Consider the following 24783-nt stretch of genomic DNA (forward strand, 5'->3'; position numbering starts at 1 on the left):
TATATAATCCTGTTTTTACAATAAAACTAATGTCAATCAGAGGTATTTTCAACATTTAGATTCGTGGCATCAAAAAAAAAAAAAAATTAAGAATGAAACACAAATCTATGAACAGTTTCATATTTAAAAGAGTTAGTTTCAGACTTTTTTTTGTAACATATTTTTAGCATGCTGTTAAACTATATGATTAATTTGAAAATTTAAAAAATTGTTATTTGTATTAATAATGTTCATCTGGCAATTTTAATTAAATAATATTAATAATGTTCATCAAAATTAGACAGTTAATAATGTTGATTAATTCTATTAGATATCATGTTGTTTTATTAGATATCATGTTGTTTTATTCTCAGGTTAAAAGTAACTGGTAATAACAAAAGAAACATTATTAACAGATTAAAATCTTTAATAACAAAACTCATACCTGTCTTTTCTTTTGAGAATATATGCTTGTAGTTCATCCACATCATCCATCATCATTCTGGGTACTTCAAAGCGAAAAGTACCAGATTTTTCAAAACTAAACAGGTTAATAATTTTATTAAACTTTTAATATATTTGACATGAATCTTTGTACACTGAAAAAAAAAATCATACTTTTCAACGACACCTTCTTTATTACCCAGATCTTCAAGGTATTGTCCATAACAGTAGAAAGTGGTTCTTAAATGAATTCTATCATGCTTTTCAGCACATTCAATAGCCTATTACATAAATATTCTATCATGACATTGTATTTGAATAAAAGAAAAGTACAAATTACAAGAACAAACTAAAAGTACAAATTACAAGAAAAAACTGAAAGTACAGAATACAAGAACAAAATGAAAGTATAAGTTACAAAATCAAACTGAAAGTACAGAATACAATTACTAATTGAAAGTTCAAGTTACAAGAGCTACTTGAAAGTACAGAATATAAGAACAAATTGAAATTACAGAATACATGAACAAACTGAAAGTACAGAATACAAGAACTAATTTAAAGTAAAAGTTTCAAGAACTAATTAAAAAACAGATAACAAGAATAAACTGAAATTACAGAATACAAGAATAAATTAAAATAAAATGTTACAACAACAAACTAAAACCTTTTATATTATAAATTGACTTTAATAATTAAAAAAACAACCTGAGTCCAATTGTTTGAAGCTTGATAAAAGATATTAAGAAGATCATATCGATGACAATTCTTGTACAACTGCTCTGCTTCTTCCTAATTTAACACACATAATATAACTATAATTTATTTTAGTAATTACTAATATAACATTTTTAATTATGTTATCCTCACAAATAAGAGAAACAGAGATTAGACCCATCAAATCCCTGAAAGTATTTTAAACTTTTTTAGCCGCCTTGCTTAGTAAAGTTGTAATAATTATATTTTCAAGAAAAAATATATTTTGATTTTCAATTGTTAACTATATTTCATTTAATAAATAGTGAAATTCAATCATTTATGTATTATGTGCCTATAGCTGTTGTTACCAAACAAAAAAATCAACAGTTTGCAAAAAAAAAAAAAAAAAAAAGGATTAATAACAATATAAGTTTTGGTTTCATTAATACATCGATTGAAAAAAATGTTTATTATGGCTGATTTTAGTCTGTAATAATGCTTTTAATAAATGCAATAAAGAAATCATTTTTTCATTCTAAAAGTAATATTTTTGACAAAAAAAAAAACATTTCATAAAATCACAAAACATATGAGATAATATAAAACGTTCAAGCATTTTAAAGTATACAACAATTATAAACAGTATTTTGCAATACTAAACAATTTTTCTTATAAGTACGAATATATTTTTAAACTGAAATTAACTAGGCATGAAAAATTACTGCTGACAGCATACTGTATGTCACATAGGCAGAGGCATTCAATACTGCAGCAAATATTAATTTAATGCCCCTGCATTAAATTAGCATTAACATTTAAAATGCTAATTTTTATCTAAACAGATTCTAAGACAAAGTAGAAAAAAATAATGAAAAAATCAAAATTTTATTGCCATAATAAATGTTTTCCATATTGTCGTCTGTCAGGTAATACTTCCTATAAGTAAAAAACACTTTTTTTTTAAAGGAGAAGTTTAAACTCATTAAGCTTAAACAACTAGAAAAAATAATCAACAGACAAAAGATAAATCTTTTTACAAGAAACATAACTTTATTAATATTTTAAAACTTTTAAATTTAATGGAATAGAACAGAATTTGCATAAAAAATATTACTGAATTTTTGCAATAACTCTTAATTGAAACGCACTGCTAATACCAGTACTTACAGTGAGTCAGCACAAGCCATATTTTACTAATTGGTAACATGCTCATCATTTAGCAAAATAACAAGCATTTAAAATTACCTGATAGACAATGGTGTGTAGACTTCAGTATTACACTATGAGTGACATTTTATGCACAGCTGTATCTGGATTGATACGCAAGTGTGTGTGTGTATATATAAAAGAAATCCTTTTGCAATGTCAAAAAAAAAAAAAAAACTACTCTTGACCTGCAAATTGATGCTTTAACAGTTAGAAAAAAGCTTACTTAACAACATGATAAAGCCAAGGTACCAAAAAAGTGTCCATTTTTATCACTAAATAATATTAAAATAGGAAAGATTTTGCTAGAGAGCATGTGGGCAGGCCATTTTCAGAATGGCAAAATATTTTTTGGTTATATGAGACGAAAATTAACTTGTTTGGGTCAGATCAGCAAGACCAAAAACAAAAGAACATGATTCTAGATATACTGTAAAAACGGTCAAACATGGTGGTGGAAGTATTAAAATATGGGGTTGCGTTTCATATTATGGAGTAGACCTCCTTTTTTGGATTAATGAAAATATGACCAAAGAAGTATACTTAAATATACGGGAGAATGTTATGCTACCATTTGCAGAAGAAAATCTACCTTTGATTTGGACTATCAACAAGATAATGACCCAAAGCAGACAGCGAAGGTAGTAAAAATTTGGTTCCATAATGAGACAATTCGGATTTTGAAGTGGCCAGCCCAATAACCGAACATGAACTCAATAGAAAATCTCTGAGCACACGTGAAAAATAAATTAGGAAAACTTATTAAGACCCAAAATAAAAATGAATGTTGGAAAAACATTTCAATAAGTACATTCCAAAAATTAGTTGATACTATGGCAAAAAGATGTGCAGCAATAATTGCAAATAACGGGTATACACCCAAATATAAATAAACCATGAGTTAATTAAATTTTTAGTTATCATTGTTCATTATTTTTAACAAAATATGTATTTAATTTAGTTTACCTATTTTTTTGCATAACAGATATTTGTAAAAATAAAATATAGTAAATAAATTTTGCTTTGTACTTGTTTCATTACATTAAAAATATTAGTTTATGGTTAAATTAATTGTATTATAACTAATTAAATAAATTAGATTAATATTAAGTACTTATTTCATACAAAAAGTCAAAATATTCAACAATTACTTATTATTTTGCAAACCAATGTGTATATATAATATATATATATATATATATATATATATATATATATATATATATATATATATATCATTATATATATATATATATATCATTATATATATATATATATATATATATATATATATATATATATATATATATCATTATATATATATATATATATATATATATATATATATATATATATATATATATATATATATATATATATATATATAGTATATATATATATATATATATATAATATATATATATATATATATATATATATATATATATATATATATATATATATATATATATATATATCAAGTCAGATCAGATTATCCTGCTACTGGTAACATGTAACCCAGTACAATCTGCTTCATGTCCTGCTGCCTTGTAGGATACGCCTTTTTAGGCAAAGGCTAGGAGATGCCAACTCCGATTTAAAACACCCCCTGCCTTGGGGCTCTTGGTTGAGTAAAGGCTAGAGATGGTGTCTCGATAAAAATACTCATCTTGAGCAGATGTTAAATGCACCCAGCTACTGTCTTGTAGAAGGCCTCCTAGGCAAAGACTTAAGGGGTAAACAGATTCTATCTGTTGACCAGCCTCGCACCCCTTCTTCATCTATTAGGCTAGCGCAGATGTATTTAAATACATTGTTTCCAGTTTAGGATGTTGAATGCTGGATCTTCTTGACTCAATGCATGGGTTTTGCTTGTGTCTCTGTTTTTATGACTAGGCAACTCATTCTATTATCTCCTAATGAGGGTACAGCTCTAAAACTTAGTTTTATGGTTCTGAGGCCGGCTGGTAGTCAGGTTTCCCGAACTCTGTGGTAGCTCTTAGAGAGGCTGATTCCATCAACAGCTGAAAAATATCAAAGTATTAACAGTGCCATGTTGCGCATGGATGGTGTCCCTGTTTGTACTTTTGGAGTGCATTGCGAAGGCCACATTTGGAGATCTTTGTTACGGCTTAGGGTTTATTAGTAGTAATGAGGCAATTGCTTAGGCTATTAAACGGTGTTCTGAGTACTATCTATGCCTTGAGTCAAGTTCTTCAATCTAATTTAAAAATGAATAAAGTACCAAAAACTATAAAACACAAAACACCTTCATCATCACCAAGTTCTCTAAACCTATCATTCACTAATATTCGTGGTCTTCGAAGTAACTTCTCTTCTGTTGAGTCTTATCTCTTGCAAAGTTCACCAGACCTACTTGCTCTTTGTGAGACTAATTTGAGTTCGGCTGTCTCATCTTGTGATCTTAGTGTTGATGGTTATCTTCCTCTAATTCGTAAAGACTCCAATAGTCACATGCTTGGCCTCGGCATTTACATTCAATTCATTTACAAGGCATTTACATTCATTCGTTTACAAGAATTTACCCATTTGTCGTGAAACTAGGTTTGAATCTACAGACTATTCTTTCATGTGCTTTCGTTTAGCACCACTTCACTTTATTGCCTTTCTCTTTGTTCTATATCGCTCTCCTTCATCTCAAGACTGCACACTTTTTGACTATATTTCTGATCATATTGACCAAGCCCTCTCTCTTTGTCCATCAGCTAATATAGTTGTTGTCGGTGACTTTAATGCTCACCACTCTGAATGGCTTGGCTCTAGTGTCAGTGATTCGGCAGGCATTAAAGCCCACAAGTTTTGCCTTTCTCAATCCCTAACTCAAATATTTAACTTTCCAACTCACTTTCCTGACAACTCGAATCATTCACCTTCTCTACTCGACTTATGTCTTGTTTCTGATCCTAGTCAGTGCTCAGTTTCTCCAAATTCACCCTTAGGTTCTTCTGATCACAGTTTGATCTCTCTAAAACTAATATCTCATTCTTCTTCATCACCTGAATCCCTCCTATTATCGAACCTCTTACAACTACAGTAAAGCTGACTGGGATTCTTTCCGTGATTTTCTTTGTGACGGCCCTTGGGTAGAAATCTTTCGTCTTCCTGTCGACAAATGTGCTTCTTACATAACTTCGTGGATTCAGGCTGGATTGGAATCTTTTATTCCCTCTCGACAATTCCAGGTCAAGCCTCACTCTCCTACATGGTTTTCCTCACACTGTCCTGCTGCGATTGCCAATCGAAACCGTTACTTCCATATTTATCATCAAAACAATTCTCCAGAAAACAGACGTCTGTTTATTACTGCTAGAAACAATTGTAAAAAAGTTTTGTCTAACGCCAAAACCCGCTATTCTCAGGTCATGAAATCTCGTATCTCATCCCAAAAATTAGGCTCTCGTGACTTCTGGAGAGTCTTTAATAATATCAATAATAGGAGCAAATCTATAATTCCACCTCTCTTGTATGGTTCAGACTTTGTCACCTCACCTAAAGACAAAGTCGAATTGTTTCAACAAACAGGTTGATCCATTGCTTGACATTCGCATCACTCCAGCTTCTGTATCTAAAGTGATTTCCAGCCTAGACTCTTCTGCAGCTTGTGGCCTGGATAACATACCTGTTATTGTCTAGCAGAAGTGTTCTCCGGAGCTGTCGTCTATACTGTCAAAACTATTCAACAAGTGCTTATCAGAGTCTTGCTTTCCAGCCTGCTGGAAAGCGGCACCTGTTTTTCCTATCTTCAAAAATTCTGGAGAGCGATCTGATTCGTCTAACTACCGTCCCATAAGTCTTCTTCCTATCATAAGCAAGGTTTTTGAATCTTTAATTAACAAACACTTAATCTCTCATCTTGAATCTAATAACTTAATTTCTGACCATCAATATGGATTTCGATCTTCTCGTTCTACAGCTGATTTGCTAACAGTAATAACTGACAGGTTTTATCGTGCATTAGATAAATGTGGAGAGGTTAAGGCCATTGCTCTTGACATTTCAAAAGCTTTTGATAAAGTTTTGCATGCTGGTCTTCTCCATAAGCTTTCTTCTTATGGTGTATCCCGCAACATCTTTAAGATCATTGAATCCTTCCTTTCCAATCATAGCATAAAAGTTGTCCTCGATGGACAACACTCTTCTTCTTATTCTGTAACTTCAGGGGTTCCTCAAGATTCTATCCTTGGCCCTATACTCTTTTTAATTTACATTAATGATCTTCCAGATATTCTCACATCTAAGGTGGCATTGTTTGCTGATGATACTACCATTTATTCTTGTCGTGATAAGAAACCATCACCCTCTGATTGCTTGGAGGGGGCATTTGAGCTTGAAAAGGATCTCACTTCTGCTACAGCATGGGGCTCATAGTGGCTGGTGAACTTTAATTTAGATAAAACTCAATTTTTTCAGCCAATCGTTATCGCAATAATTTAGATCTTCCTATATTTATGAACGGTGATGTACTCGATGAGTCACCTACTCTTCACCTTCTAGGTAACTCTTACTTCCAATCTTTCTTGGAAACCATATATCAAATCAGTTGCAAAATTAGCATCTGCTAAGGTTGCATCTCTTTATCGAGCTCGTCACTTTCTTACTTCGGATTCTATTCCCTATCTCTATAAATCTCAAATCCGGCCTTGTATGGAATACTGTTGCCATATCTGGGGTGGATCTTCTAATGATGCCTTCTCTTTTAGACAAGGTGCAAAAACGCATTGTAAACATTGTTGGACCTGCTCTTGCAGCCAACCTCCAACCATTATCACATCGTCGTAATGTTGCTTCTCTTTCTCTTTTCTACAAATACTATAATGGGCACTGTTCTAAAGAGCTAGCGTCTCTTATGCCATCTACTATAATTCATTCTCGTGTTACTCGTCATTCAATTAAGTGACATCCTCTTTCTGTGACTATTCCTATGTGCTCCAAAAACGCTTATTTGTCTAGTTTTTTTCCTCGAACATCACCTCTTTGGAATTCGCTTCCTTCATCTTGCTTTCCTGATTCATATAATTTGCAATCTTTTAAGTCGTCCGTCAATCGTTATCTTGCTCTACAAACTTCATCTTTTCTCTTTCAGTAACTTCAAACTTTAATTAGTGGCTGCTTGCAGCCTTGGTGGAAGCGATGATGTATAAAAAAAATATATATATATATATATGTATATATATATATAGTACTGTGCTCAACTTGTTACTTGGCCTTGTTTGCCAAGGTTTGTGTTTCGGAGTTATAGAGTTGGAAGTGGGTTATAACCACAAGTAGCCTCCTCATCTGTAGTGGCCTTCTTGGCTTTCAGGAAGTGAATTATATAAAAAATATATATATATATATATATATATATATATATATATATATATATATATATATATATATATATATATATATATATATATATATATATATATATATATATATATATATATATATATTAGGGTATTTCATATTTTTTCAATTTTTGAAATTGAACTCGCAAATCGATTTATAAATTGACCATTTATATGAAAATAAGTTAGAGTAAAAAAATTATATATATATTTCTTTTTTAGGGTTAGCTCGATTTTGGGCAAAAATGTTGGGTGTTTTAAACGTCTGGAGGGGACCTTAAGATTTGCCCTATAAAATTTTTTATTCTTAATGATAATATATTTTGGATTGAATATTAATTACATAAAATGAGCATGTTGAAAAAATTAAGAAAATATTTTACAGAATCTTCTGAATTTGGTGAAAATCCAAATTTTTCTTTACTCAAACCTATTTTATAACTCGGTGGCGCATTTTGTAACTTGGAGGCGTATCTTAATTTTTTCAACATGCTCCTTTTATGTAATTAATATTCAATCCAACATATATCATTATTAAGAATAAAAAATTTTATAGGCTAAATTTTAAGGTCCTCCCCAGGTGTTTAAAACACCCAGCTTTATTGCCCAAAATCGAACTAGCGGGGACCCTAAAAATGAAATATGTACTATAGCGGCATAAAGTAAGTATACACCATTGAGTTTTGCATACATTTATTATTTTAAGCAATTAAAAACACTGTAAATTGTTGCAAACACAATTTTTATTTATCAGAATCATCAAAAACAACACTCTGTATCAAGAACATGCAGTTTGATCAATATTTAGTATGGTAACCTCGCGCTTTAATAACATGTTTCATACCGTTTGGCATTGAATCAAACAGGCGAGTAATTGTAACATCATCAATATTGTTCCATGCATCTTGCAAAATTAACCAAAGACTATCCAAGTTAGATGGCCTCTTTCCTTCAATGTTCTTTGCCATAACGCTCCACAAATTTTAATCGGATTCATGTCCGCGCTCTGAGCAGGCCAATCAAGTACTGCCACCTGATTACGCCAAAGAAAATCTGTGACAGTCTTGGCCTTGTGGCATGGTGCATTGTCATGCTGAAAGAAGAACGAGTTAAGTTGCCCAAACAGTGCACTAGCAGAAAGAAACATTGTGTTTTGTAGTACATCAATGTACTGGCGTTGGTTCATACTTCCAGTACATCGATAAAGGTGCCCAAGCCCATAGCCAGACATACACCCCCAAATCATTAAACTCTTTCCTCCATGCTTGACAGTTGGCGCAATACAGTTTTTACTGAATTTTTCACCAACTCTTCTTCGCACAATTACTCATTTGGAACTAAGGAACAACTCGAAAGAACTTTCATCACTGAACAGGACATGTTTCCTATTATCTACTGTCAAGTCTTTGTGTGCTTTGGCAAATGCCAATCGTCGACGAACGTTTGTAGCTGAAAGCAGTGGCTTCTTTGCAGCCACACATCCACGAAGACCTGCTTTCAGAAGGCGCTGACGTACAGTTCGAGTTGCCAGAGTTACCCCATGTTCTTCAGAAAGTTTTCGACCGAGTTGAGGGGCAGTGAGTCTACGATCCTGCAAGGACATTCGAACTAACACTCTGTCAGTGTGTGGAGTTGTTTTCTTTGGTCTTCCAGATCGCCTCTTAACAGCTGTTGAAACAGTTTCGATATGTTTATCTATTATTTTCTTAATACCCATTGGTGTTGCTTTAAGTTCTCTGGCTATTTTTCTTAAACTTGCACCTGTTTCTGCCAAGAACACTGCGCGAAGTCTTTCTTCTGTTGTCAGTCGACGATATTTGGGCATACCTTCAAATATAAAAATGAATAATTAGACAAAATATATCAGACAAATGGCCAAATATGAATAATAAAAAACCAAAGTATATGTATATATATATATATATATCTATGTATATATATATATACACAATATATACATATATGTATATATATATATACGTTTATAGATATATATATACATATATAGATATATATATATAATTTTTTTGCTAAAACTTATTTTCATATAAATGGTCAATTTATAAATCAATTTGCGAATTTACATTTAAAAAATGATAAAATAAGAAGCATCCTTATATAATATATACATATATATATATATATATATATATATATATATATATATATATATATATATATACATATATATATATATATATTCATATATATATATATATACATATATATATACATATATATACATATATATATATATATATGTATATATTTATATATATATACACAATATATATAATATATATGTATATATATATATATGTATATATATATATATATATATGTATATATATATACATATATAGATATATATATATATAATTTTTAAAACTTATTTTCATATAAATGGTCAATTTATAAATCGATTTGCGAGTTTAATTTCAAAAACTGATAAAATATGAAACATCCTTATATATATATATATATATATATATATATATATATATATATATATATATATATATATATATATATATATATATATATATATATATATATATATATATATATATATATATATATATATATATATATTTATATATATATATATATATAATTTACAAAAAAGATTGCTTCATATTTAGAAGACAATTTACTAGTGCCATACTGAATGAATGATCTTGTTAAGTTGATAAGGAAATTTTTATTTTTAAAATGTATGTTATTAGTAAGAGTCAAATTTAAATTATCTTTGATCAGTACTAAGTAGAAATCTTTTGAAAAAGTAAGTAAAATCTATTTCAAACACTTATTATTTCATTCACATACTTTGTATGTAGTTTTATATACTATTTATTTTATATTTATTATTCCATTCACATATATTGTAGATAGCATTATATATTTAATATAAAATACAGTAAAATGGGATAAAATATAATAAAGTAAACTACCAATAATTCAAACCTCTTGGGGTGAAAATAAAGGATTCAAGTAAATGTTTGGATTCAACAGGACTTTGAAAATACTTAAGTAGAATTTTGAGTTCTAGAGAGAGAATCCCAGTTATCGAGTTTACTATAGTTTACTTGAGTTTACGAGTTTACTATAGTTTACTTGATCTTTTTTACTTAAAAAAAAAGATAATTATTTTTGAAACTGTGCAAACATTAAAATATATTTGAATCTAGTCAAATATATTTTAATGTTTGCTACAGAAACTTTATTTAATTGAAATAAAAAACATTTTATTCTATTCCTACATCATAGGAGAATGAAATATGCAAGTCAAAAAACAATTTAAAGAATGCCTAATTAAAAAAAGCAACCAATAATAACAAATTTAAAAAAATACAAGTAATTATCAAAACAAAAAACTTATTCCTGTGATGTCGAGTCATTGAGAGGGTCTAGAGGATGTATTGAGCTATCCCTTGTTCACTTTTTGGTGTAATAAAACCTTTCGTCTTTTACAATTACTTTTGGTATGCATGTTTGACAAAGCCAAATAAAGCATTTTCATTTTTTGCATTTTTACCATTCCCTATTTTGGTTTGTTGCAGCTTTGCCCCAAAACTAATTTTAAACTAGGCTTGTTTTGTTGCTGTTGGATTCACTGTTGTTCTTGATTTATTTGCTGCTCTTTATCAAAGTTAAGCTTACGCTGTTTTCAAACATTCTTTGGCGCTTTTTTTGCTATCAGCATCATTCAATCTTTTGAGCATTTCAAGTTTGTTAAGACACCTCCCTTTAAGTCTTTGTACCCCTACATTTTTTCATTTTTTTGTGTGGACGTGTTGGATGCATAACATTTATTGCATAAGCTGTGGCAAACAATTAGGCCAGTTGCAATCACCTATTAACTTCTTTTTAAACAGCTTAAAATGCAATACTGAAGATTAGTTGCAGACGAGTTGACTTTAGGCTGATGCTATACAACTTTATGCTGATGTTGGATGTTTTTGATATTGACGGTTGAGATGATGGTGTTTCAAATAAATTAGCAATTTGTAATTTTGATTTAATGGATTATATAGATGTTGAGAGAAAATAAATCATTATTTTAAAATCTAATGACTACTTGCATGCATGTAAAAACTTCTCAAGAGCTGAAAATTATGTTTGGAGCTGACTAATGCATTCTTTTGATAAATTGCTAAACTTTGCCTCTGCAAGTTACACTTTGCAGACTAAACTGCAATTTGCACTTAACTCTAATGATATAGCAACATCTAGTGGCTGTAGAATGTGTAACAACTGAACTAGTAAGCAAATTAACAAGGTATTAATTTTATGCTAATAAGTATTATTTTTATGCTAATATGAAAGGTAACATGTGTCAAGTGTCCATCTAAAACTAAAATTATAATACATGGATGTATATCTAGATGTTCTCAATATGGTTAGAGTTACCCCAATCTTTAAAAGAGGGGAATTAACAAAACTCAACTCAAAAATTTTAGAAAGATTTTTGTATAATAGAACATATAACCATCTAACTATAAATAAAATATTATATAATAATAAATGTAGATTTAAAAAAAATAATTTGGCTGAACATGCAATACTTCAACTAACTAGAAGTATTTCAAATTTGTTTAAAAAACCACAATATGGTGGAGAATAACAATATGGTGGAGAATAACAATATGCTGGAGAATTCCAGAAAGATTAAATCCTTTAGATTTTACTAGATCCTTTGCTTTTATTTACAATAACGTTATTTATAAAGCATCAAATTTAACAACAAATGTTTAGTCATTACACAAACCTTTTTTTAACTGACAATAATTTATCAACATTATTTGAAAAAAATGAATAGTGATCTCCATGAAACAGATCCTCTTTTATCCAGTTTTAGAAAAAAAAATCTACTTTAGAATATTCCTTTTCTGTTTATTGATAATACTGAAATAAAGAGAGTCAAAGTTAGAAATAATTTAGATGTTTATTTTGATGAAATTCTCATGTGGAAAAATCGAATTAACAATTTAAACAATAAAATAGCTAGAGGTATAAGAATGATATACAAGTCAAGAAATCTCTTAAGTAAAAATAATTTAATAGAATTTTACTACTCATTTGTTCATTGCCATATTAATTATGCTAATACTGCATGGGGTGGTGTAAACAAAAGTATACTAGAACCTCTTTATCATTAAAAGAAGCTGCATGCCTTATAAACTTTAAAGACCATTTTAATCATACCAATCCTCTCTTACTTCAAATGAATATTCTTAATGTAAACAAGCCTAAGGTTTATAATGTTCTTTGCTTTAAAGATAAATGCAAAACCAACACCTCTCGTTCTTCTTCTTACAATTTATACTCACATAAAGAAAAAAAACAAATACTATCTTTTGCACAAAAAATTTTTCTAGATCTTTGTATTTCTTATCAAAGAACTTTTTTATGATACACAAAAAAGTTTCGAAACATTTTAATTTTTCTCAATAATGGAATTACAACACATTTAAAACTTAAACAAATATTTTTATTTACTAATAAAATACTTTTATATTTTTAATTTTCATTAAGTAAAATCTTTTTAACTCGCTTCTAAATATTTATATATATGAATTTTGACATTCCACAAAAAAATATAGATTCAACACTATAAACGTGACAAATGTAATTAAAAAACAAAGCTAAGGGTCTTGTTGTCAATACCCTTAGGGTCTTGACAACAAGACCCTTAGGACTTCTATGAGTTTTTCTTTTTTTTATAAACCTATATTATACTTTTATTAACCTATATAATATATTATTGAATTGATTATAATTTTAAAACGACTAATATTGTACAACATTTAAAGTTTCTTTGATGGCTATTTTTATTCAGTTAAAAATTTAACAATTTATCAAAAAAATTATTTATTTTGTATAAAAATGTTTCATCATTTTACTCAGAAAATGATTCTCAACAAAAAATTCAAAAAATATTTGTAAAAAGTTTATTCAATAAATGAATTAAAAGCAACAAATAAACAATGTCATAACTACTTCATTATATTCTTTATCTCATTCTATTCTGTTCTACTTTAATTAATTAAAAAAAGGTTAAATATTAACCTTTTAAAGAAAAAAAAATTATAAAAACTATAAACTGACAAAAATTTAATCTAACAATGTAACAATTACCGAGTTTTTACATCATGTCTAACCTGCATATTATCTGTAGAAGGAAAAACAAAAGCTTCTAATGTTGTGCTATCTAAACTACATAATACTTAAGAATATAAAAAATACTATTGAGCAAAAAGATGTTTTACAAATCAAATTTCTGCATGCTTTTATGGGATCTTTATTTAAATTAAAAAAAAATATCAGCATAAATAAAAAAGTATACCTTTTGATAGACTTGATAGCTTTAAAAGCTTCATCCATATTACCAATTGCAGATAAATAGCTGTAACTCATCATGGCTGCTTTAGTTACCTGGTCGCCATTCTCAAATTCTGCAAAGTCACGCATCGTTTTTCTTGCCACACATTGATCTCTATGCTGACCCTGTCATGTAATTATTTACTGAACTTATTTAAAATTAATCTTTTTAAACAGAAATCAAAATAAAAAAGTGAAAAATATTAACTTGAAAAATTAATAATTTGATAAAAAAAAATCTTGCTTTTAATAACATACTGATTGAATGAAGTAACAAAAAGGCGTATCCATCCCCAATAACCCTGTACATAAAAAAAAATATATTATTCAAAATAATCTTTTAAACTTTTTCAAAAAATGACAAGTGTAACAACAATAACTTGAAATTAACTTGTTAAAGTACCAATTATTGAGGCATAAAAATGATTAACCTAACTATGGAAAATAATTAGGGCATAAAAATAATCAACCTAACTATGGAAAATAATTAGGACATAAAAATGATTGACCTAACTATGGAAAATAATTAGGGCATAAAAATGATTAACCTAACTATGGATGAGATTAAAAAGTAGAAAATTAAAAATTAGAATAAATTGTTTTTTAAAAACGCTACATTTATGCATGAATTGAAAAGTGAAATTTATCTTATAATTAAAAAAAAAACATTTAAAAATGTATGAACTATACATAAAAAAATCTAGTCATAAATCTAAAATAAACGTCATCAACAAAGAATTAGCAGTCAGCAGGTAAACTTTATCATTACCTTCTTGTAAAATGTTAGAGTTAAAAAGCCTCAAAATTAAAAAAGTATGGAATAATTATTTTCTACTTTTCTGTTTTAAAAAGTTTCTAATAACATTTGTTTAGAGCATATACAACTTACTATTATAAATAAAATGACATTTTAATTAACCGGCAGTATTCTAAACTGCTTCGATGAGGTAAATATTATACTTTATAACTAAAAAAAATGCATAAATGGCCCGTTAGATGGTGAGTATTATTTTTTGAATAGAGTTTAATAGTTTAATAAAACAAAACAAATAGTTTAACAAAACAAAGACAAAGTACTTAAATATGTAAAAAGATAAAAAAAAACTATGGTGTTGTAAGATCCAATTAAAATTAAGTACTAAACTAATGTAGGTGAAACTCCATCTCCAGGGACACAATATACTTTGTATAATATACTTTATAACTACTTGATTTAATTATAAAGTTTTGGACTGAGAATAACCTAGATAATTTAATGAACACATCTGTAACAGTTTTAGGGCCAAATATTGCTTTAAAAACATCTCTAAACACCTCATGGATGAGGTGCCTGCAAAAAAGCATAGTAAATTTTTTTGAAGTTTTTTTTTCAAAAAACAAAAACAAAACAGTTAGTCTGTGTAACTAGATTTCCTGCCCTTTCAGCATTTTTTGGTATAGTAAGAAGTTTTTCTACCTCTTTTCCCAAAACAATATTGGTAACTTTTTTCTCTGATCTACCAGGTATGGCTGGAAAATGTTTTCCATCAACATAAATAATCAATGGCCTATCCACAAAAAAATTAGCTTTTGAACTTGTGAAAAACTAAAAACAGTTCTAGGTCCTGCTCCAACAAAAATTACAAACAGATATATATATGTATAAATATATATATATATATATATATATATATATATATATATATATATATATATATATATATATATATATATTTATACATATATATATATATATATATATATATATATATATATATATATATATATATATAAATATATATATATATATATATATATATATATTGTTTTACAGTATAAAATTAAAAAAAAAATTGAATTAAAAGCTACCAGTATAACTAGGATCCATTTTAAAATGATCTTGGACAACCAAGCCATATTCAGGACAGCTAAACATTGTAACAATTAATGAATTCAAAAACAAAATCAAAAAGATATTAAAAATTATTCTCATAAAAGTATAACAATTTAACTATCTATAATAGTTTTAATAAACATTTTAATTTTAATAAATAGTTTCATTAGTAAATTTAATAAACATTTTAATATTTTTGAAAAACATCAAAAGAATTAAAAAATAAGAATAAAATAGATAAAAAGGAGAAAATAAAATAAAAACAAGTCCTAAAGATAAAAACAATATTTTAAGGAGGCGAATAACAAATTCTAAAAATTACATTATCATAAAGATCTTTTTCAATACTTGTTTCTTCTTGGTTAATAGAACTCATTCGAACTGTCTCACATACTAAAAGTTTTGGCTTAATAGAATCCCAAAATACTGATTTAGGCACATAACCTAAAACATAATAAAGGATTAAAAATATATATGATGTATGTATTGAAACACAGTGCAAAATAAGGTAAGCCCATTAAAGCATTTAGATCAGCTACTGAAAGAAATATGTTTACTGATTTATTCAAACATTTAAAAACTTTGTTAAAAAAAGACTTTATTCAGATGGTTTAGGTGAAATTGCTTTTTAATATAAGTAATATAATTTTGAAATAAAAAATTTATTTTATACATAGATATTAATGGTCAACACTCTAAACCCATTAATAGATGTGTGTACTTGCCTAATATTACTTTCTACTTAATATACAAAATCCTTCTGCCCCTAAAAACATTTGATAGAATCTGTTAGCTGTTGTTTTGTAGCTAATAAATCATCAAGTAATTCGTAGTTACTTTCTCAGACATAAAATTGAAAGATTGAAATTTATCACTCTATACTTCCCACACATACAAAACAGGGGCAGTGATATAGTTGCTCAAGTAAAAAAGCAAACCTTTATAAACTAATTTAAAAAAAGTCCAAACAAAAAGTATGATTTTGACTAAAAATTTCAAAAAAATACAAAAAAAAAGTTTTAAACAAATGTTTCTGATAAGGGCTGGATCTTGAACATCATAGTGATTTTTATTTTTATTATTGTGGATCTTGAATTTTTGCAAATTTTTGAGTCTTAGGGACCTTTTCAATTAATATGCTTGTATGCTCATCTCATGGCACCAGATATCTATGCAAAATAATTTGTGTGCTTGTATGCTGAGCTCATGGCACCAGACACCTATGCAAAATATTTTGTGTGAGAAAAAAATTACACTCATTTTTATTTACAAATAAATTGCTTGTAGTAATAAAGTGATAAAAAGTTTCTTTTATTTTAGAATTTTTTTTTTTAGAAAAAAAGATTTCATTTTTTTAAAAAAATGAAATCTTTTTGTTAAGAAAACAGAACACTTCTTAATTCAAAATTTTGTAATTGAATCTTAATTTTCAATATTCAGAGGTTTGGCAATTTTGTTTTCAAAATCGTATTTATATATCTGACCTATCGTTGATTGTAAATTTTAAACAACTACAATCATCTTTAATCACTTTATTAATAATATTCATTGGAAAAGATAAGTTTTAGGAAATAGTTCTTTGAGTCATATCCATTTAAGAACAAAAATTGGTAATATTTTTTCTTACATAATTATGTTAATTCTATCACTTGGAATTTAACCAGTTCTATTTTATTTGAAAAGCTTTAAATTATTCATACAAAGATTTTCATGCTGTTTAAAAAAAAAACATCGAAAACATCACCATCCAAAAACAACCATCAAGTTCAAAAGATTTATCATCAAAAAATCATTTACGTTTAATTAATTAGAGACTCAACTAAACTTTTAAACAATAAACTAAACTTATATTTGCACTATCGTTATTCAATAAGACGCTCAATACTTTATTACAAAAGTATTGAGAGTCTTATTGATTATTTAAATCTTATGATAATAGTCTTAAATAGCAATTTCATTAAAACAATTATTAATCTTTACTTCAGTTACACTTTTTTTCAACAAGAAAAATTTATTAAATTTTTTCCTAAAACTTATTTCCCAAACAAATCAAAGGGTTTAGTATTATTTTATGCATCTTTAAAATTAGCATGATCTGATTCTAATCATTTGCTCAAATTTTTACTTTATTTTATTCAAATTTTTACTTTATTTTATTCAAATTTTTATTTTATTTTATTTTAATAATATTAACAAACAACTTAAAACAAAAGCAACAAATTTAGCAAAAAGCAAAACTTGGTTTCACTACTTAAAGCAACTAAAATCTATTAAGTAATTCCCTGACTTTGCAACAGTGTTGCATAATATTAAATGACCAACTTTCGTCATCTTTTGAGCAAATTTTATTGAATGGTCTTTTATTTCTTTCTGTCTCTGTCATATCAAATGCTCGACACATTTATTTTAGTTTTTTTTTTAGAATTTTGAGAACTTAAACCAACACTGACATGAAAATTAAAAATTGAGATTGACTTTGATAGTGAGGTTAATTAAAAGAAAAAAAACAAACAATAACACAGTGAAGTTTTACAAAAGGAAAAAAAATCATGGTTTAGTGAGATAAATTAAAGAAAAAAATGAAACAGACTTATAACATGGCGACATCAATTAAATGACAAAAAACAAACTCATTACATGGTGACATTATTAAAAAGAAAAAATAAACTCATAACTTTTAAACATTTTAAAAATCAATAATGTCTGAACCTGGTTTAGATAAATATGAATTAAACTATGTCTTTTTTAAAGAACTTTTATAAATATTTAACATTGAGTTATGATACAACACTATTTTTTAATTTTTTGCAAACAAATAAATATATCTTTTACATTATTTTTTATTTCCTACTAAATAGTGTATTTTTTAATCTTTTACAAACATGCAGATCCAAATAACTTGTGAAACATGAAACTTGTAAATTTAGGTTTAGAACAAAATGCAGACATTCTGAAAATTAAATGCTAGGATAAAAATTTCATGCTAGGATAAAAATATAATTCAAACATTTACACACATTATGAGACAAAATATAAAAAATTAAAATCATATGTTTACGCACATTCTGAGATAATACAGCAACTTTTGTACCATTGCAATTGATTTTATTCAGTTTATTAGTTTTGAAATACAATCTTCCAAGTGCTTGACGACACTTACTTGGCGAGCCTCCCTAAAAACTGTTTTAAAATAAAAATATGCTGCATAAATATGCTAATGTTAATTATCATATTAAAACTTACCTCCGTGATAAATCATATATTTTAGGTACACCTCTATTTGTTGCAACTACCATATGAGATCCACATATATCCAAATCAAAAGGGTCACCTTTTTCCAGAAATGTAAGTTCTTGTTTTACTGTGCCCTAGTTAAAGAAACATGAAAGTATAATGAAATAATTTGAAAGGACTTAAAGCAGCTTGAGTATAACACTACCTGAAAATGTTCATTACCTGAAAATGTTCACTAAATAAAAATGATCACTACTTGAAATGTTCACTACCTAAAAATGCTCGCTACCTAAAAATGTTCACTATATGAAAATTTTTACTACCTAAAAAAGTTCACAACCTGAAAATGTTCACTACCTGAAAAGTTCTAATTGATATTGAATGTGAATCAACCAAATAAACATTCTGTTCATACACTGCAACTTTGTGGGTATCACAAGTAAAACTTCCTATCAAAAAATAGATTTACATAAGAGAAAGAAAATTACCATTATTAAAGCATTAAAATTTGTATCGGGGAGGATGTAATAATAGGATAAAACATATGCCAATAAGACAATATTTAAAAAGTACCTGCAGATCTGATAAAAGATTTATTTTTAGGTATCTCATAAATTGCAAATTTTTTGCCATTCCATATTGCAGCATGATTCTTAAAATAATTCCATAAAAACAAAATGATTGCATTTAAATTTTTTAAAGTAAAATTTAAATTAGGATACATGAAATTTAAATTAGCAATATAAAAAGATTATCAGTAACGAATATAATTTTTCAAAGGATACCTTATTACAGTGCACACCCTTTATGTGCATATCTGTTTTTAAATCTTCCACATGCAAAGATGGAAAAAACTTGATTAGCAGATGGGCAGGTGATAATTGAACAGCAGCTATCTAAAAATGGAAGAACTACATAAATAAAAAATCAAATATTTTGATTTTGCTATTACTAAAAAAGACTTTCACTAATGGTTCTTGTAAATCTATGTTTTAAAAGTAACAAAACACTTACATTTCCACTGAAACTATAACTCATGGTAGCTTTGTTTAGTATTGTAACCGAAGATACACAGTTGACAGTTATTAGCCCCAGACTGGCACCCCACTAGAAAGTAGAAGTAAGTTTGTTAATAATGTATAATGGACTGGGGTTAGTTAAGAGACTTTTACATTTTCACAATTTTAAAAAGAAAAACAATTGTTGATTTTTTAACTGTCATTTTTAAATGTTTTTGTAAAATTTTTGAAATATTGTTATTTAGCATATGTATTTTGTATACAAAATTTTAAGCACGATTTTGAGTTTTCACAACTATCTGCCTCTAGATAAATGGCCAACCACTTTAACCATTTTAACAACTTTCTACTGCTTTGAATGATTCTCATACAAATCTCATGTACATAAATATTTATACATGTTTTTTTTATAAAAGTCATTGAAAAACGCAATTTTTATTTTATTTTAACATTAAAACTTAGCATTTTAAAATTAACAGTATATATATAACAACTACAAAATAAAAAGCAAAGTAAACACTGATTTGCAAGTTGAATGAGAGAATTGAGCATTCATACAATACTTGTAAAACTAAATTTATAAAAATTATTTAAAATAAAAGGTTGGAATATATTTACTTCGAGATGAGTAACACTCCCAACAACATCAGGTGGAGGTTGTAAAACCCATACCTGATCATCATTTTTTAATGAGTTGTACTTCCATAGAGCAACATGTCCTTGGTCTGTGCCACCAGCTAAAGTTCCTATAAAAACAGAGATATATTCAAATATAGTTAAATTTCATACTGCTATTTTAGATTACTTTATACATTTTTTTTGAAGTACATATATATATATATATATATATATATATATATATATATATATATATATATATATATATATATATATATATATATATATATATATATATATATATATATATATATATATGTATATGCATATATAAAATCTATTAATTATTTTTTAATTTTTGTTGTTGTTGTGAGGACCTTCATCTCTAAAACTCAAGCCTTGACAAATATTGAACCAGGATAAGCACGGTACTACCAGGGGCATGTGCAATCTTTGTCGAAAATAAACCCTATCCTTTAAACTACAAAAGACAGGTTTCTTTTCAACATATATTACAACTCCACCTCTTATTTAACACCTTCGCCTATTCTATTGTATAAAGAATATCCCTCTAAATTTACTATTGACAAAGTTGTAAACCATTTTTTCATTATTGCAACTATTTTGAAATTTTTGAAACCACAAAAGTTTAAATTGTCTAACTTTATTATCAAGGATGAGGCATTTGAGTATATTAAAAAATAATACAATTAATAAAATTAAATAAATAAAAAGATGACAAAACAAAATTAGAATGATGACAAAATACACTAAAAAGATGACAAAGTACATTAAAAAATAACAAAATAAATTAAAAGAAAGACATATTTACTTTAATTTGTTTATTAATTGCCTTTAACTATGAATTTGACAATAATACATGGATTACATATCTTAAGGTAGCATTGAGTTGTCTTTCACTGTTCAATTGAAGTTTTTTTCTTAATTCATAATTTTCCATTCTTTCAGTGCCAGTTAGATTAGGAGAAATAAAACCACTTTTTCAACTTGGTTTTTTTATCACCTAATAGCTTTGCTTTTGATAGTATTTGATTTCTCCCTGACATTGCATTAAAAACGGCTCAATTCAATTTTTTATAATACCCCAGACAAAATGTCGGATCGAAACTTGTTAGGGTCGGACAGTGTCCAATCAAAGTTTTAAAATATAATTTTTAAGGTTTTACGGAACCTAATTATGCACTCAAAATCTGTGTCATGTTACTCAGTTTATTTAACGATAGTCTAGTAAAGATGTAGTCTCTTCCCTTATTATTTTAAACTATTTCATCGCAGACTTTAAATGCATAACATAAGCTGCCTATAAAGAATGGTGAGAGGTATAAAGCAGTTATAAATTGGTTAAGGACACGTCTCTCAATGGAAATTACACAAGCCTACCTCTCTGCCTAAGAGGCTCACGAACTCCATTTAGGCACTACCACACTGATGTTGGTTTAGAAAATGCGCAAAGAGAACTTATTTAGATTGTATTTGTAAATACAAATTGAAAAAATAAAATCATACTGAAATAAATTAAAATTTTAAAATCATTAGAGAAAAAAAAAAATTTAAACGCATTGAAAAGAATTGTTACGAAACAAATAACTTATAATTATTGATCTTTTTTAAAGTTTTTAATTTACGGTAAGGCTTTAAATAAAATAAAAAATTATTTATAATGATACTTTAAAATAAACGCATTTCGTGTAAATTTTTTTTATAGTAAGTATGATAAATTTTTTTATGATAAATTTAAACGTTTAAACCTATTTTTCCATGTGTTTTTAAAAATCTTTTAAAATATTATTTTTATAAGTTACTTTAAATTATGAATAAGTTATATTAAATCTTCCAATGATTTAATTGCTTTATTTTTTTTTGTTAATATTTTTACAAAAAACTATTCAAAAGTTTTTGTTAAACTTGACATACTAATCAGAGCATGAAATGATTAAATATTACAATTTTAAAAAGACTACGTTATTTTTTTATACAATTTTTTTTTTTGCGAAATTTTTTAAAAAAAATGTTTATACAACCTGAAAATATCATACTTTTTTGTTTTCAATAATTTAATTTAAATAATAATAAAGTATTTATTTTGTAGAATTTCATTCCTGTCTGTCAAAATGTCAGATTACTTTGTTAATTGATTGAACAATCTGAGGTTTTAGCCAAACAATGTTCGATGTCCGACCGTCAAATTGAGCCCTGATATATATATATATATATATATATATATATATATATATATATATATATATATATATATATATATATATATATAAATATATATATATATATATATATATATATATATATATATATATATATATATATATATATATATAACTTTTTTTTTTTTGAAAGTCAAAATGTCAAAAAGTTCAATCGTTATCATTATGTATTAGTAGTAGTTGAAAATTTCAACCTTCCAAATCAACTCTAAGGTAAAGAAGGTGGTTTTAGGCAATTCTATATAATAAAATATTATATTTCGAATTTATCTTTTTATAATAACATTTTTTATATCAGGAGAATTTAGCAAACACATTTTTTTAAATTTAAATGTTTTATTAAAATTATTTATATAACTATTTTTTACTTATTTACATATTTTTATTTATAATACATAACAAAAAGCATTAAAAAATAATATAATAAATAACTGTAATAATACGTTAGAAAAAAAAAAAAAAAGATTTGTTTGCTAATTCTCCTAACATTAAAATTTAAATTAAAAGATTGCTCGCGGACAAATGAAAGTTTAACTTAATAAGTAAATTTTCATTTCATTAAAATTTATTTTTCAATTGTTTAAGAGACTTTTTTCAAATAATTTGTTAAGTTTAGATAATTATAATAAAAAGCAACACGCGTATGCTGTGTATGATACGCACTTTTTTTTGCTTAGCAAAAAAAGTATTTTTTAATAGATTTATTTGCTGTTACAAAACAAATACTGTATTGTAAGCTACATTTTATACTATAAATTTATAAATATGAATAAATTTATAAACTGTACTGTTAGCTATATTTTCAGACAATGGTTTCAGGAAAAAAATGCCAGAATGCAATACTAGAACCAGCTGAAGATTTGAGAAAGGCTTCAAGAAAGCGTAGACAGTTTAATTTACAAGGCTTTCTTCTGCAAAGCTCTGCTCCACTTCCGACTTCCAATGACTGGAGAAATGCTCAGAAGGTTTTACTGGCTCAACATTAGAAAAGAAACTAGGTAACATCTGAAAGATTTCTGAGTTTTATCTGTTTATTTGTACATAACTATTTGATATTTTTTTAGCACTACCAAGATGAACTGTAAAGTTGTGCTCTTGCTTCTAGAAAAACATGTAAAGAGAATTGGCAACAATCAGAGGTCTTTGCATTTTAAGAGAACTAGTAAGCTGGATTCAACTACAATTTCATACTCACAGAGCAGCAAATCTGAAATAAAATTACCAACACGGTTAATGAGTAAAAAAACTCAAGACTCTAAGTCTACCAGAAAGAACCAAATGCAAGAAATTAAACAACTTTCTATATGAAAGCAACTTCTTAATCCCAATTCATAAAGCCAATATTTTTAAGTTGATAAAGAGCAATCCAATGAGGAACAAAGAGTCTTGAAAGGAGGAGATTATTGAGTACCAATCCTTAAAAAGACTAAAGACTCTAAGTCTACCAGAAGGAAGCTACTGCAAGAAAGTAAACAACTTTCTAAATGAAAGCAACTTCTTATTCCCAATTCATAAGACCAACATCTTTAACTTGATAAAGAGTGATCCAATGTGAAACAAAGAGGCTCGAAAAGAGGACATTAAATTCTTAAAGCACTGCCTCAAAAGACACATGGTCAATATGGCGGGTATTGATAACACATTTCAAAAAAATGCGTGTACGATAAAATACAGCACACTTGGTATATAGCTTCCCAGCTTGTGGTTTTGTCTCTTGCTGACAGGGATCTAGATGCCGA

The 24783-nt window shown here is 27.2% G+C and overlaps 2 long non-coding RNA genes across 2 annotated transcripts; both read right to left on the reverse strand.

Moving 5' to 3' along the window:
- Positions 1 to 423: 423 nt before the first annotated feature.
- On the reverse strand, positions 424 to 1216 carry LOC136084377 (uncharacterized). The gene is made up of 3 exons (XR_010640524.1): positions 1132 to 1216; positions 598 to 704; positions 424 to 520 (listed from the first exon to the last, which is right to left on the reverse strand). It is a non-coding gene; the product is annotated as an uncharacterized LOC136084377 (long non-coding RNA).
- An 18537-nt stretch (positions 1217 to 19753) lies between these two features.
- On the reverse strand, positions 19754 to 20926 carry LOC136084378 (uncharacterized). Its single transcript, XR_010640525.1, has 4 exons — positions 20805 to 20926; positions 20182 to 20274; positions 19953 to 20063; positions 19754 to 19819 (listed from the first exon to the last, which is right to left on the reverse strand). It is a non-coding gene; the product is annotated as an uncharacterized LOC136084378 (long non-coding RNA).
- Positions 20927 to 24783: the final 3857 nt, after the last annotated feature.

Source organism: Hydra vulgaris, chromosome 08 (genome assembly GCF_038396675.1).
Source record: "Hydra vulgaris chromosome 08, alternate assembly HydraT2T_AEP".
NCBI classification, from domain to species: domain Eukaryota; kingdom Metazoa; phylum Cnidaria; class Hydrozoa; order Anthoathecata; family Hydridae; genus Hydra; species Hydra vulgaris.